Source organism: Triplophysa rosa, linkage group LG22 (assembly GCF_024868665.1).
Source record: "Triplophysa rosa linkage group LG22, Trosa_1v2, whole genome shotgun sequence".
Classification (NCBI taxonomy): domain Eukaryota; kingdom Metazoa; phylum Chordata; class Actinopteri; order Cypriniformes; family Nemacheilidae; genus Triplophysa; species Triplophysa rosa.
This window is the reverse complement of record NC_079911.1, coordinates 10,728,519-10,742,207: the sequence shown is the minus strand read 5'-3', so window position 1 is coordinate 10,742,207 and position 13,689 is coordinate 10,728,519.

Sequence of the window (13,689 nt, the reverse complement as noted above, 5' to 3'; positions counted from 1 at the left end):
AGCAGAAAGCCCGGCGTTCAGCGCACTGCAGAATTTATGCTTTGAGCAACACAAACACTTAAAGGTCAAAATCCTGGCTGAGAAGTCAGAAGTGGCCATTTCAGGAGTCCTGTTTCAGTCTTGTGTATATAATGGAGCTGCGTGTAGAGATGTCTTAAAGTACCACTTTAGCGCTTGTGTAGCAGTGTGGTAACTGCACTGTGTCTGCATGGGCTACAGTGTGTTCCTGTAATAATCCTGGAAACAACATCCTACGGTTGTGCCTTTCTCTGTCTCTTTCTGTTTCCCTCGCTGTTTCTGGGAATTCTTGAAAGAGTTTTCAGCAGGAACCAGATAATGAACAGATTTAACAAAAAGTTGAGTTTTGAAGACTTTGTTTGATGATCGTGACTTTCTTGTAAATTGATTTATTTCCTGAATAGAAACATATATTTGGGATGGGGCATACCCCCTTCTCAGTTTTATTATTATATGTATTTTCACACTAGCACAGTAGTATTAGTATGGATTATTACTTTTAACTGTTTTACAGAGAGTTACGTTATTAGCGATAAGTAATATTTTTTCCAATATTTCCATTTTTCTTCTGGGTCAAGCACAGAAAGTGTGTTGTACTAAAGAGGACATAAGTGGGGCCCACCTAGTCACAGGGCCCATTTTTATTGTCAAAAGCATTTGATTGGACAACATCAGTGAGTGCAAGATGAGTAATCAAACTGTTTAATTCTGTGTAAGCATATAGCTGTACTTAAAAAGACACAACAAAATTTGTATTTGATGTGGTCGTTCCAAGATGGCCATTAAATATTCATAACAAACTATTTAATAAACATTATAAATATTATTCATTTTGGTCTTTGCTTATGAACAACATACTGTGGTGCTTCGCTTCTTAAATGCCAAAATGTATATTTACACAGAGAAACGCATGGTTGCGTTTTGTAATGACTAAGAATAGTTAATTAATTTAGTCATACATCAAAGCCCCTAAAACAGCATTTAATCCAATGTTCAGCATCCATAAAAACAGCCCTACATGTGTTTGTTTACAGAGGGTTCGAAGGAACCTTAATATTGCATTACAAGAGAAGAATTTTCCGTTACTCTACCACAGTGGTTCCCAAACTGGGGTACGCGTACCCCCGGGGGTACGCCAGGTGACGGTGAAGGATTTCAGGAATCCTCAAATCTACTGTTTACTTAATTATAACGCACCTGACAATCAAGGCATGTTTTTCTCACAAGCTGAATATAAAGACGTGCTCCCTCTAGTGTACACACAGAAAAAAAGTAGTCACGTAGTGCCATAAAAGGTCAAATTCATGACATCTAATCAAAAAATATGCGTCCACTCATGCGTAAGCGCACGTCTTTACGTACCGCATGTGACTTCGCACAAAAATTACTGACAGACTTCTGGATAGCTTTGCATGCCGAGTATCCTGCCTTAGCCGACCGCGCTTTGGAAACATTACTGCCCTTCTCCACAACGTATCTTTGCGAGAGTGGGTTTTCAGCACTTGCCCACATAAAGAACAAATATCGACACAGACTCTGCATAGAGAATGATTTGAGACTCAGACTTTCTCCGATACAACCAAACATCACAGAGTTATGCAAGTCATTTCAAGCACATCCGTCTCATTAAGCAGTGAGTCATTTATTTATATATGAGTCATATATCATTTATTGTTTGATAAAAGAAAATTACATGTATTTACAATGCAAATAAAAAAATGTTTGAGACCACAATTGTTACTGTAAGAAAGGGGGTACGCAGAATGATGTTAAGTCCCTGGGGCGGTACGCCATTGTAAAAAGTTTGGGAACCACTGCTCTACCAGAACTGGTTTTAAGGTGCTTTACGGAGCAAAAAGAGCTCAAATGTGCAGAGCACGGGTCACCTTGGTATTCGCATTTTTGTGCAAATTCTCCACAGGTTCCGTCCACACTGCCTGTGCTCTCACCTCTGAAGCGTGCCTGAAGGAAAAGTGTGTCTCTCAGCACATCTGCAGGGTCGATGGGGACTCTAGTGTACTATTAAACATTTAGATCTTGGCTTCCACTAATGGTGATTATGTGCGCAGGTCCAGCAGAGGGGAGAGAACGTTATAATTCTGACTTCAGCAGATGGGTTATGAAGTGAGGTAACATGGGATTAATTTGGATGGCCATGTTTAGTCTCTGCTGTTATCAGATTAATGAGGTTTACACATGCTGTGGTACTTTTGGGGGGTTAAACTCACCAGTGGGAGGCTGTTTGGATTTGGTGTGAATGCTGGAATTGTCTTCTCTTTTTTTTGAAGTGTCTAAACTAAAGGTTTATTGTGAGTGAAGGCTTTGCATGACAACAAATGCAGCAAAATCGTGAACAAAAATGGCTGAAAACCAGCAAGGTTATTTTGGTTTACTAAAATGAAAACTTTGAAAATGTCTCTGTTCATTGAAATCAAATAAAATATTATCCTAAAAATTATGGGAACAACTTAACTAAAGGAAAAATTGAAATGTTGCCTCAAAAATAAATTTACTAAAATTATAATAATAAACAAAAACTAAAATAAAACTAAAATAGAAATTAATTAATAATATATATAGCAACATAAAAAAATAAATTATAAAAAGGCAAAAGCATATACCAAAATTGCTAAAACATTAACTAAAATTAACATAGAAACTAAAGATCTAAAACTAAAAGCAAATTAAAAATATAAATAAAACTAAAATCAAAACTATAATAACTCTGCTGGAAACACGCCAACAAACTCCGCTCGCTTCTGCCAACTCTTTGGGAATTACTCACTCAAGTCTGGTATCTATGTAAAGCTTGAAATTTCTGTTTTCATCTACTGTCCACAACATCATTACAGCGGTAAGCCAATAGAGAGCATTAAAACAAACCGGTCTCTTCTTAGCAACGGCCTACTTCAGTGTCTGATGGACAACTTAAAAAACAATATTTTGATTTTTGCAGTTATTTTATTTGTAGATATATATTATGATAATAATAATAATCTGCATTATTAAATATGATATAATACTACTATCATCTATCATACAAATGATCATTATATTCCATCTTATTTGATTTCTCATCTGTTTTAAAGCATGCGACACAAAGTACGACTGAGGTCCTCTAGATATAAATAAAAATAGATTTCATGATTTCACTGGAAGGCACTTCAGCAGTTCTTTATTTACCTCACACTGCAGGAGTGTTGTGCCTCTGATCACTCATCTCTTTCTCTCAGTCATCGCCTACTGTTCTTTTAACAAGACTTGCTCTTTGTTCTGTACTTAATTCAGCTGTAGGCTCTTCCACATTCTGCAGGAGCCCAGCAGGGGAGTTCTGAGTAAACTTTGGTTCTGTTCTCCAGACTGACACGGGCTGCTGACGTGCACTTTCATTTGATCCTGCTTTGGTTCCATTGGTTTAATTGTTTTAGTTTTTTACATCGTTTTTCCTTGTACGTGGTTCCATACATGTCCATGATGTAACAGGAAAAGTTTGCAATATTGTGTAGAGTGTAGTTTGAAAACACTACCGTTTACAAATGTTTTGCTTATTTACAAGATGACAACTCATGAACATGTGGTCTAGACAAGGCTTCAGTCACTTGTGTGTCGTGACTCATGTCTTAATGATGTTTTTGTGCACTTCTGCATTTGGTCACTTTAATTCAAATAAACTTATAGTGCAACTTTATCAGTTTGTGTATTCTTTGTGTATAGGAATCAGACCTATAATTTTGGCATAAGAAGCACCATGCTTTTACCAGTTGAGCTGCAGGAACCCTATACAAGAGTAGAGGCAAAATCTGTAGTTCCAGAAGTTTATTGGCATTATAACACGGTTTAAATCATTGCTGTAGCAATTGACATAGATACACCAGATATTGACTATATATCGTACAGCATTATGTGTAAACAACTCTGGTTCAGATGCAGTGTCAGAACAAAATACAACTAACAGAACGGAATTAAAACAAATAACATTTTCAAACTAAAAAAATAAACCGGAAGTGCTTTTGGACCGATGTTTACATTTAGCAAAATGATATGAACTGATCAGATTTCATCACTTAGAATATAACAATCGTTCTAAATATGTGATTTAGAAATAAACAGATACAAATGAGATTTATCTGCAGTGTGCACACCCTTGTTTGCTGCCGTTGTATAATGATTTTCATTATCTCAAAATGTATTTTTGCCATTATAAACTTTTTTTTACACACATGGGCCTCCGTCTCTTAATTCACTTAAACAGGCATTAAACATAACATTTACTTGAGACTGAAAGCTGCAGAGAACATTTATTCCACTCTTTGAACTGACAGACCGATGGATCTCCTCACTGGGCATAGGGGGATGAACAGCCCTCCTGCGACTTCACAATTGATTGCCATGCAGCGTTAAAAATAAAAAGAGCAAGGAAGAGAATACAAGAGAGTACAAAGGGCTAATGGAATAAATGATAAAGGAAAATAGTTAAAAAGTGTCACGTTTCTCGGGTGAGGTGAGAGACAGAGGACCCAAGTGCAGACCGGAGGTAAGGGGTTAAACAAGACTTTAATAAAACAAAACAAAAACCCATGATGGGGAACATAACAAAACATGGAAACAGGAACAAGACTAACAGGACTAGACTAATAACACATCACCTAACTATAAAATAAACTAGACTTACAGGACAGGAACTCGCCCACATGACACAAACATACAGTAACACAGTACAATGATCCAGCACAAGACAGAGCACACAGGGGCATTAAATAAGGGGACAAATCAAGAGGGACAGGTGCGGGGCATGAACTAATTAACGAAGCAACTAAGGAGACGAAAGGGTGGGAACAGAGACGCGACACCGGAGAAAGAGAATGTGGAAGGCCAAGTGGGCCAAAACTTCTCTCTCCACGTAAAACAAGAGGTTCTGTCATGGTTCTGCCACTAGCTCAAGAAAAGCAAGACAAGATGGGGCAGAACCATGACAGAAGCCCCCCCCCTTAAGGAGCGGCATCCTGACGCTCCATAAGGAACAAACAAGACAAGACAGACTGTGTCAAAAACCATACCTACACAAGACATGACCAAAAAACATGATACATAAAAAAAAGTCCAAACAAAGACATGGCGACGGCTGGAAGGCCGGCTGGACAGCACATGGCGCCGGCTGGAAGGCCGGCTGGACAGCACATGGCGCCGGCTGGAAGGCCGGCTGGACAGTACATGGCGCTGGCTGGATGGCCGGCTGGACAGTGCATGGCGCCGGCTGGAAGGCCGGCTGGACATGGCGCTGGCTGGAAGGCCGGCTGGGAGGCTGGCTATCACCAGCTGGGCAGGCCTGGATGTCGACGAGACGGGGCGGGAAGTCGGTGTCTGGGCAGCGCTCTCTGGCGGCTAGGCAGCGTTCTCCGACGGCTGGGCAGCGCTCTCTGGCAGCTGGGCAGCAAACAAGGACAGGAACAACACATAAACTGGGTGTCGACTCGACAGGCCTGGGTACCAGCTGGGATGCCTGCAGGGATCTGTGGCGGGAACAGGACACCGGCAGCCTCAACCCTGGAGGGGAATCCGACGACCTTGTACCTGGAGGGGAGCCCGGCAGCCTTGACCCTGGACAGGAACCTGGCGGCCCTGACTCTGACAGGGAGTCCGGCGGCCTCGACCCTGGAGGGAAGTCCGGTGGCCTCGACCCTGGAGGGGAACCCGGTGGCATCAACCACCCCCGCTGCGATCCCTCTGTCTGCTGGGTCCTGAATGGCTGGATCATTCTGTCACGTTTCTCGGGTGAGGTGAGAGACAGAGGACCCAAGTACAGACGGGAGGTAAGGGGTTAAACAAGACTTTAATAAAACAAGACAAAAACCCATGATGGGGAACATAACAAAACATGGAAACAGGAACAAGACTAACTAAACTAACAGGACGACTAATAACTAGTGATGTTACGTTCTGAGCCGAGGCTTCGGAGCGTGTGTCGAGAAATCCTGGAAGCTTTCAGTGAACCGCGTATCGAGGCTTGTATCGCTTTAGACCAATGACGTCATAGATGATGTCTGAAGCTTTGCTTCCGCCTAAGTGGTTCAGTAAGTGGTTCGAATCTTGCCGCGACATTTTGACAGCTATATAAACCAAGTACCACAATCACATTCACTGCCCTCTGCCCAGTTAAACCCAGACACTTTCCAGTTTTAGAATAATAATATTGCCCCTTCTGCCTATTATGACCAAATAATTGATTTACACACATTTATTTCAAGCCAATACGTTATTTACACAATTATGTTATACAATAATATTATATACCACCAGAAAATACACATTATATTCATATAAATAGATTAGTCTAAGTGGAAATTGATTTTTTTTCTTCACCGTTATTTCTTAGCCTTAACTGGCGCAAAATACAGTGTATCACAGACCACATCTGGCACATCTGTAATGTATCTGCTTGTTTTACCCTTTTTGGCCACCAGATGGTATTGTGAGCAAATGAAGCCTCGAGAAATTAACCCTTTTGTGAACCACTTGGCTAAAAAGCTTCAAAGCTTCATGAGGCTTCATCTCGCCACCACTACTAATAACACATCACCTAACTATAAAATAAACTAGACTTACAGGACAGGACAGGACAGGACATTGGAACTCACCCACATGACACAAACATAACACAGTACAATGATCCAGCACAACACAGAGAACACAGGGGCATTAAATAAGGGGACAAATCAAGAGGGACAGGTGCGGGGCATGAACTAATTAACGAAGCAACTAAGGAGACGAAAGGGCGGGAACAGAGACGCGACACCGGAGAGAAAGAGAATGTGGAAGGCCGAGTGGGCCAAAACTTCTCTCTCCACATAAAACAAGAGGTTCTGTCATGATTCTGCCACTAGCTCAAGAAAAGCAAGACAAGATGGGGCAGAACCATGACAAAAAAGGGGGACAAAGAGAAAGAGAGAGAGAGAGAATGTTGAAAAATGTGCTCTGACTAGTCATCAAATTCCAATGTAATGAAGATAGTTTTAAAAAAGACAATGAAAGTGCTGTTTCTAAAACCAGTGGGGTGGTGATAACAGCCACAGAAGGTTTTGTCAAATTGTAATGAAAGTAAAATATGCCATTTTATATGAACAAAATATGAACATTCCACTCATCTGCTATTGGTGGACAAATAGGTGGTCCAGCCCTCAAACTCCTGACAGTGTTTGAGTGTTGCCTTTTTTGGATTTGATAAGCTTGAATTTATATTCTTGCCTACTTTTAAATAGATGGTTTGCTTAGTCATGCATATCAAGTTGGCATTATAGAAAGTTTTCATCATTGAAAAAATTTCACAATGAAGCTTGAAAGTTCAAGGACAACCTCCTGATGATCAGACGTCTAGACTATTTCATTGCAAGTTCCTTGCAATCAACATACATTATTCGCTTGATTGAAAAACAAAGCCAAATAAAAGGAATATATGTCTCAAAAGTGAGGATGTTCTTAAAAAAGAGAGCTTACAGAGACCGAGACAAGTGAATTACATACATAGAAATATAGGCTTTCTCCCCATAAAACCTGCATTGTGAACTTCATAAGGTGTGAAAATGTCATGCTACGAAACATTAACTGACTGAATTGAAAAGTACTTCAAATTTATCAAGGTCTTCTTCAGTGTTTCAGATGTGTGTGCTTCATAGGGCGTTCATGCATGCCTCAGCGTTAACCAGCTCCTAGAGACTCCATCATGCATGACTGGCATAAACATCTCATTTCCATACATCATGTCTTGAAGTACAATGAGTCAAAGCGATACTGACGTTTTATGCGGAGGTAGTGTTTTTAAATAGGAGTTTTGCTAGGCAAACGCACATCCACAACAATGGAAGTAACTGTACTAAGTATACAGTAACTCTCAACGTGTCGGAAAGTGAACTCTACAAAAAAATGGATTTCTTAGTATTTCTTCGCAGTAGCCTACAAATATTTAAATATTCTTAAATTAACATAATTTTTCCTTTATAAGCAAAATGTCCTAAGATAAAAAATTATAAAATATTTAGATAAAAACAAGATTAAAACAATCTAAATTAAGTTTTAGATTACATCATCTGCAAAAAAATACACTTTTTAAGAAAAATAATAAAGTTTGAATAATTCAAGTTCATTTTTCTTACCCCATTGGAAACAATAACTTTTTTGTATATTCTCTCAGAAAACAGTTTGTTTCTTGAGTAAATGTATTTTGATTTAAGAATTTAATCATAAAATATTTGCACTGGAAAACAAGACAGAAATATGTAAACTCTGAAAGATCAATTTGAATGACAACACAAAAAGAGCTCAAAGTGAGACAAAAAATATGCCTCCTTAAACTTTATACAGTAATTTTGGACAGTTATTTTAAAAAATAATTTATATGCTAATAAATATCTAAATGAACAATATTTATTTAGATTTATTTATATACTGTCAATTTTTTTCTCATCCAGAAGAAGGCACAGTCTCCCCTGCCCCAAAACGAAAAATGACACTATCTGTTACCCAGCGGTGACACTGGAAAGGTGGACGTGTTCAGTGTAGAAAGCCACATTTGATATCAAAAACCCAGGATTACAAGGTCGTTTAAGGACCAACACATTTCTGTGGGTAGATGGAGCAAAGCCACGGAGAGAGGACCAATTTTGTCCATTGTCCAACTTCTGCTGCGTTCGGGTAGTCAGAAGCAGTAGACTAGAACTGCCGTGTCATAGGGGTACAGAAAGCTCATTTAGGAGACTACATGGTGGACAGCCTGACATTTCAGTGGCAGATAAAATGGAAGCGAGAGAAGGCCACTGTTGCAAAACTGGAATGTTAAACCGAGTGTAACGTCCATGTGCTTGGAAAATGAACGACGAGTGCCCGATGCTGCGGTATTTCGCCTGAGCCCCAGCTGTGGATCGTCACGCTCTTATTTTCACGTGTCCCAGAAGGCCGTGCAGAAGAGAGCTCATTGCAACGTGCTATAGACCTCATCAGACTTTATTTGTCACGTTGCGCCATGTGTCACGTGACTCTATGCCGGATAACACGGTAGAGGTGATCGTCTTTTTACGTAGCGTAAATGGGAAATCTGTCCCAAGTTTGGCTAATCTACCTCACATTAATGTGGTTCACATTGAAGATGGTATGAAAAAGGCAGACGGTGTCAGGAGGAATCATTAGGCTCGCCATTTGGTAAGCGATAACTTTGGGGGGTTCTGTCGTTCTAGCTTTGTTCCATCTGCTTGGCAAGGCACTTTTGTGCTGGGAAACACTGCTGGCTCATTAAATATGGAGGACGGACGGCCTCCCTCACCACAAATGGGTCATATTTTCACTCAGGCATACAGTTCCTGCATCAATTTTGGAATCTAAATGATGGAATAAAGGGAACAGATTGAATGCTTTCATTTTGGAAGAGTCTTTTTATGTGAGGAGGAGGCGACTAGAACAGTCACATCATGACACGGCAAAATAGGATGTGGATTTGCTTTTTTCATACTGGAACAATTGCATTATGAGATCGCGATTTTGGGTTTAATTGTAGTTACTGTACAGTAACAATTTATCCATAAATGTAAATTATGTCTTCATTTGGCTGTACCAAACCTCATGGCTTTCTTCTGTGAGTCAAATAATAAAATGCTTAAAATGCGTAAGAAATGTGACGGACTGCCCCAGTACCCATTCACTTTCATTATGGAAAATAGTGTGGATCTTCAACTGTTAAAACCTCATCTTAAAAAACTAATTTCCACTTACTATATTTATTCCTTTCATGTTGCTTTAGAGAGTGTCAAAATTGTATTATTATATTACCGTATTACATAACTGTTCAGCAAAAACTAAATTGAAACGGTAAGAGGAACACCGAGGCCAATTCAGTGGGTGAATAGAGATGTGTGTTTCTCACCATGTGCTCATGCCACTGAGGGGCCACTTATGCATCCAAGAGCTGCCTAGATCAACCCGTTCCCCCATTATACCCTTCACTCCTCCTGCCAAACACCATTTAAACATCTTTCATTTCCTCCCCTTGTTCATCAGCAAGTTATTGCTTGAGGAGACCAGCAATTTCACTCCATGTGCATGTCCAGCACCTTTCTGCCAAATTGCATTGACGAATTGCCTCAAGGCATTTGGCATTGCCTAAAAACACTGTAGGAAAAAGGATTAAATGGGTGTGATTTTTTTCATAATTTGTTTTTATATAGCTGTTTGAAGGAAACTGATTTGAAACTAAGAGTGCTGATTACTGTTGAGTAACTTGTGTTAGTTTCGGCCCAGAGAGGGCAGTAAGTATTTAATGAGGTCTTTTTGAGGCTAGTGACTTTTCAAAGTCAAATTTGCTTGACTTACATGAAAAAGAACCTAAGATTATATCGTGGATTTTATGGGTTTGATTATAATTTTTTTATTTAAGACTTTTATTTTGATATTTCATGATTTACACATCAGGCTGGCCATTTGGTAAGCCTCTGGTTCACGTGCATTCGAGAGATGACGAAAGCTAGATATCAACGTTAATAGTGCTGTCAATATGGATATTTGTCTTTAATATGACACGACTAAAACGAATATTTTCGTTTGTTTTAGATGTAATGCAATGTGTATACACCATTTAAGGTTCAAAAACGCTGTATTTTCCACATACCGTGCATGTTTGTATCTCCTCTTTGCTCCGCCTCTCTGAACGTGCAGATTTTTTACAAAATACATCGCTCTGAAAAGCAAGGTGTGCTATGATTGGCCAGTTAACCAGTGCGTAGTGATTGGTCGAATACTGCAAGCGTGTGGCGTATTCGCGCCATATGAAACCTTTAAACAAACGCATCGATTCGCTTCAGAAGACCTTTGTTAAGACCACGGAGCCGTGTCGAACAGTTCTTTGATCGATTGATGCACTTTTTGGAGCTTTTGGAGCAGTTTGTATGCCTTGAGGGTGAGTAAAACATGAGGAAATTTTGATTCAAGGGTCAATTTAAGTCTTTGTCATCTGGAAAATGGACTGAATATATTGATGATTTCTTACATTACACATGTTATGACATCAAATACTCTCTGAATGAAATTGTCTCTTGCCTGTTCAGCTGCCTTCAGCACCACTGCATAACCACAAACAACATCTCCAAAAAATTGACTGTTGCTGTGGACTGGCCAAACTGGTGGTTTATGTGAAATTTCCAATATAATATAATTATGTTTATTGCTGTGCATTTTTACCTCCAGTCCAGACTAGTGAAATGGAAGTCATGTGTGTAGAAGATATGGCTTTCCAGGCTGCGTCTATCCAGTGCATGTCTAGTGAACCTCAACATTGTGCAGGATGAAGGTGAGTTACTTTGTGTTGTTTATTTTTTTAACAGTTATTTAGCTTTCAATGCTGGTAACTATTCTGGAACACTAATGTATCTGTTGAAGTGTTTATTAACTTGGAGACACTTCAAAGGCCACAGATTAGCCGAAGGACTGAAAGACCCAGTAAATGTGCCCGTTTTTTCTTAAATGTATGTTGTTAACAAAGTGCTAAATAAAGACTAGAACTACCACAGAGGAAGTGTGTTTACCTTTTTATATCAGACAAGATTTAGCATCTTGTTAACAACATACATTTGCAAAAAAACTGCATTTATAAAATTTATGTTTGATGGATGATTGTGGGATGATGGTGTGTATTTTATAGTAATGTTAAATTTGTAAAGTAATGCAAATTTTAAGTAATCAAATTTACAGACCTTATTGTGTCTAGAAAACCATAAAAAAACACTGACGACCTCCTGTCTACAACTACTCTATTTTCATCCTGACGATAATTTGAAAATCTGTGTGGTCCAAGATGTTACATCAGTTTTCTACATCTGATTTCGTAACGTATAGAAAGATGATTTAATTTAAATGCTTATATGTTGCTAAAAGTAAAAACATGTGGCATGGTTAGGAGTATACACAATTTAGATTATCTAAAAATGGGGAAAAACTAAAACTTTTCCATTTCTTTTCAATCCTCTTCCTCCCTCTCCATTGACATCTTTGGTGACCAGCCAGCTCATCAAGGGATGGATTGTTTTTTTGTTATTTGTTGTCCTATCAAAGGGATTACTGCTTTTATCACAATCAATGTCCACTATGATTATCTTGATTATCAGGTCATGCAAGTGCAGTTTATTATTGTCAGCTATGTGTTCCAGGCATTTTGTAAATGAGATCCTCAGAGATATGTTAAACAGAGGGATGTTATTAACATTAACAACATCCCAAATTTCTCTGCATCCTAGAGGAACTTATTTGTCAGTCTGACTCTTCACCACCTCATGTAGAAGGCTAACTTAAACAAGTTTCTGTGCACAGAGAGAGGTGCTAGAGTACTTTTTGGAACTGTGCGTATGGTTGCCTTACAAAATCTGACCCAAACAACCTTACTGCTCTCTCTCATGTTTTTTTCTACCGTGTTGATGCACCTGTGCTAAAGATGTGCACTTTCCACAGTTGAGTCCTTTGTCATCTTTGGTGCCACTTCCTAAATTCACTCTTCTTCAATTGAACATTTCTTTGTGTTTTTTTAAATGTAAGTATTCTTGTCTTGGTTCCCTGCCTGTGTACTTTCATATGTCTGCATTGTAGTTTGATGCTACAGTATTTAGTTCAGGACAGATTGTGATTTGTGACCTTATTGTGCACTGCTCCACTGGGATGTGCCATTGCAACAGTGCTGCTAACAGTTATGAGAGACAGTCTAGATAGTCTAGCCACCCCTCCTACTCACAGACTGTGTCATCTGTGTTCATTGTTTTGGAAGGAAGAGACTGTGATCCTCAAAGGGAGAATATCTTTTTGAATATCATATAGTAAATCTAAATATTTGTATCTTCATTTTTACTGTATCTTATAAGAGGAGTGGACTGAGAGAAATATGCTTGGCTTTTTCCTAAGTGACCTCATGATTAAATGATTTATTTACAATCAATATTTTGATATTTTGATCACCCAACCATATGCAGAGCAAGACAGTTTCATAAGGTTGTCTAATGAGTGTGGGGAGGGGTCAAAGAGCAGAATTAACAGATGGATCTTCACAACAACTGAGAATTTTTTGTATTCCTGGTTTTGTCGTAATGTGTTACTTTAGAAATCAAACTTATCTTAGCCTGCAGGAATAGTCATGCTTTTTAAAAATAAAATGAAAAAGCTTTTTTTTCTTCTAAAGGTGACTTTTCTGAGTTATCACAGCAAACCATTGAAAACAGAAAAAAACACTTCATTTTAACATTCTCTTTCATATGAATGGTTGGTTAAAACACCTTTTGAGCTTCTTTTAAGTTGTCCTCAGCTCAAAGGATAAGATAAAACTGCTGCCTCAGTATGATATAAAATATTTCATATTGTCTTAATGTTAAGATTTGACATTTAATTTCCACTCAAGGGAACATGCCTCGACAAGACCTAAAAATGATATATCTGTGTGCCGTGTGTATCAACCTATATACAGAGAGAGATATAATGAAAGTTTATCAACAGTACATGCATATATAATTTATGGGATTTCATATGAGAGCTTCATAGTCTAGGCTAATGTCTCCTTTTATTATTTAAAAATACACTGTAGTGTGCAAATAAACGCGATATTGTTCATTTGACGTCTCTTTTCTTTCATGAACTAGTAATGTATGATGACGCAAT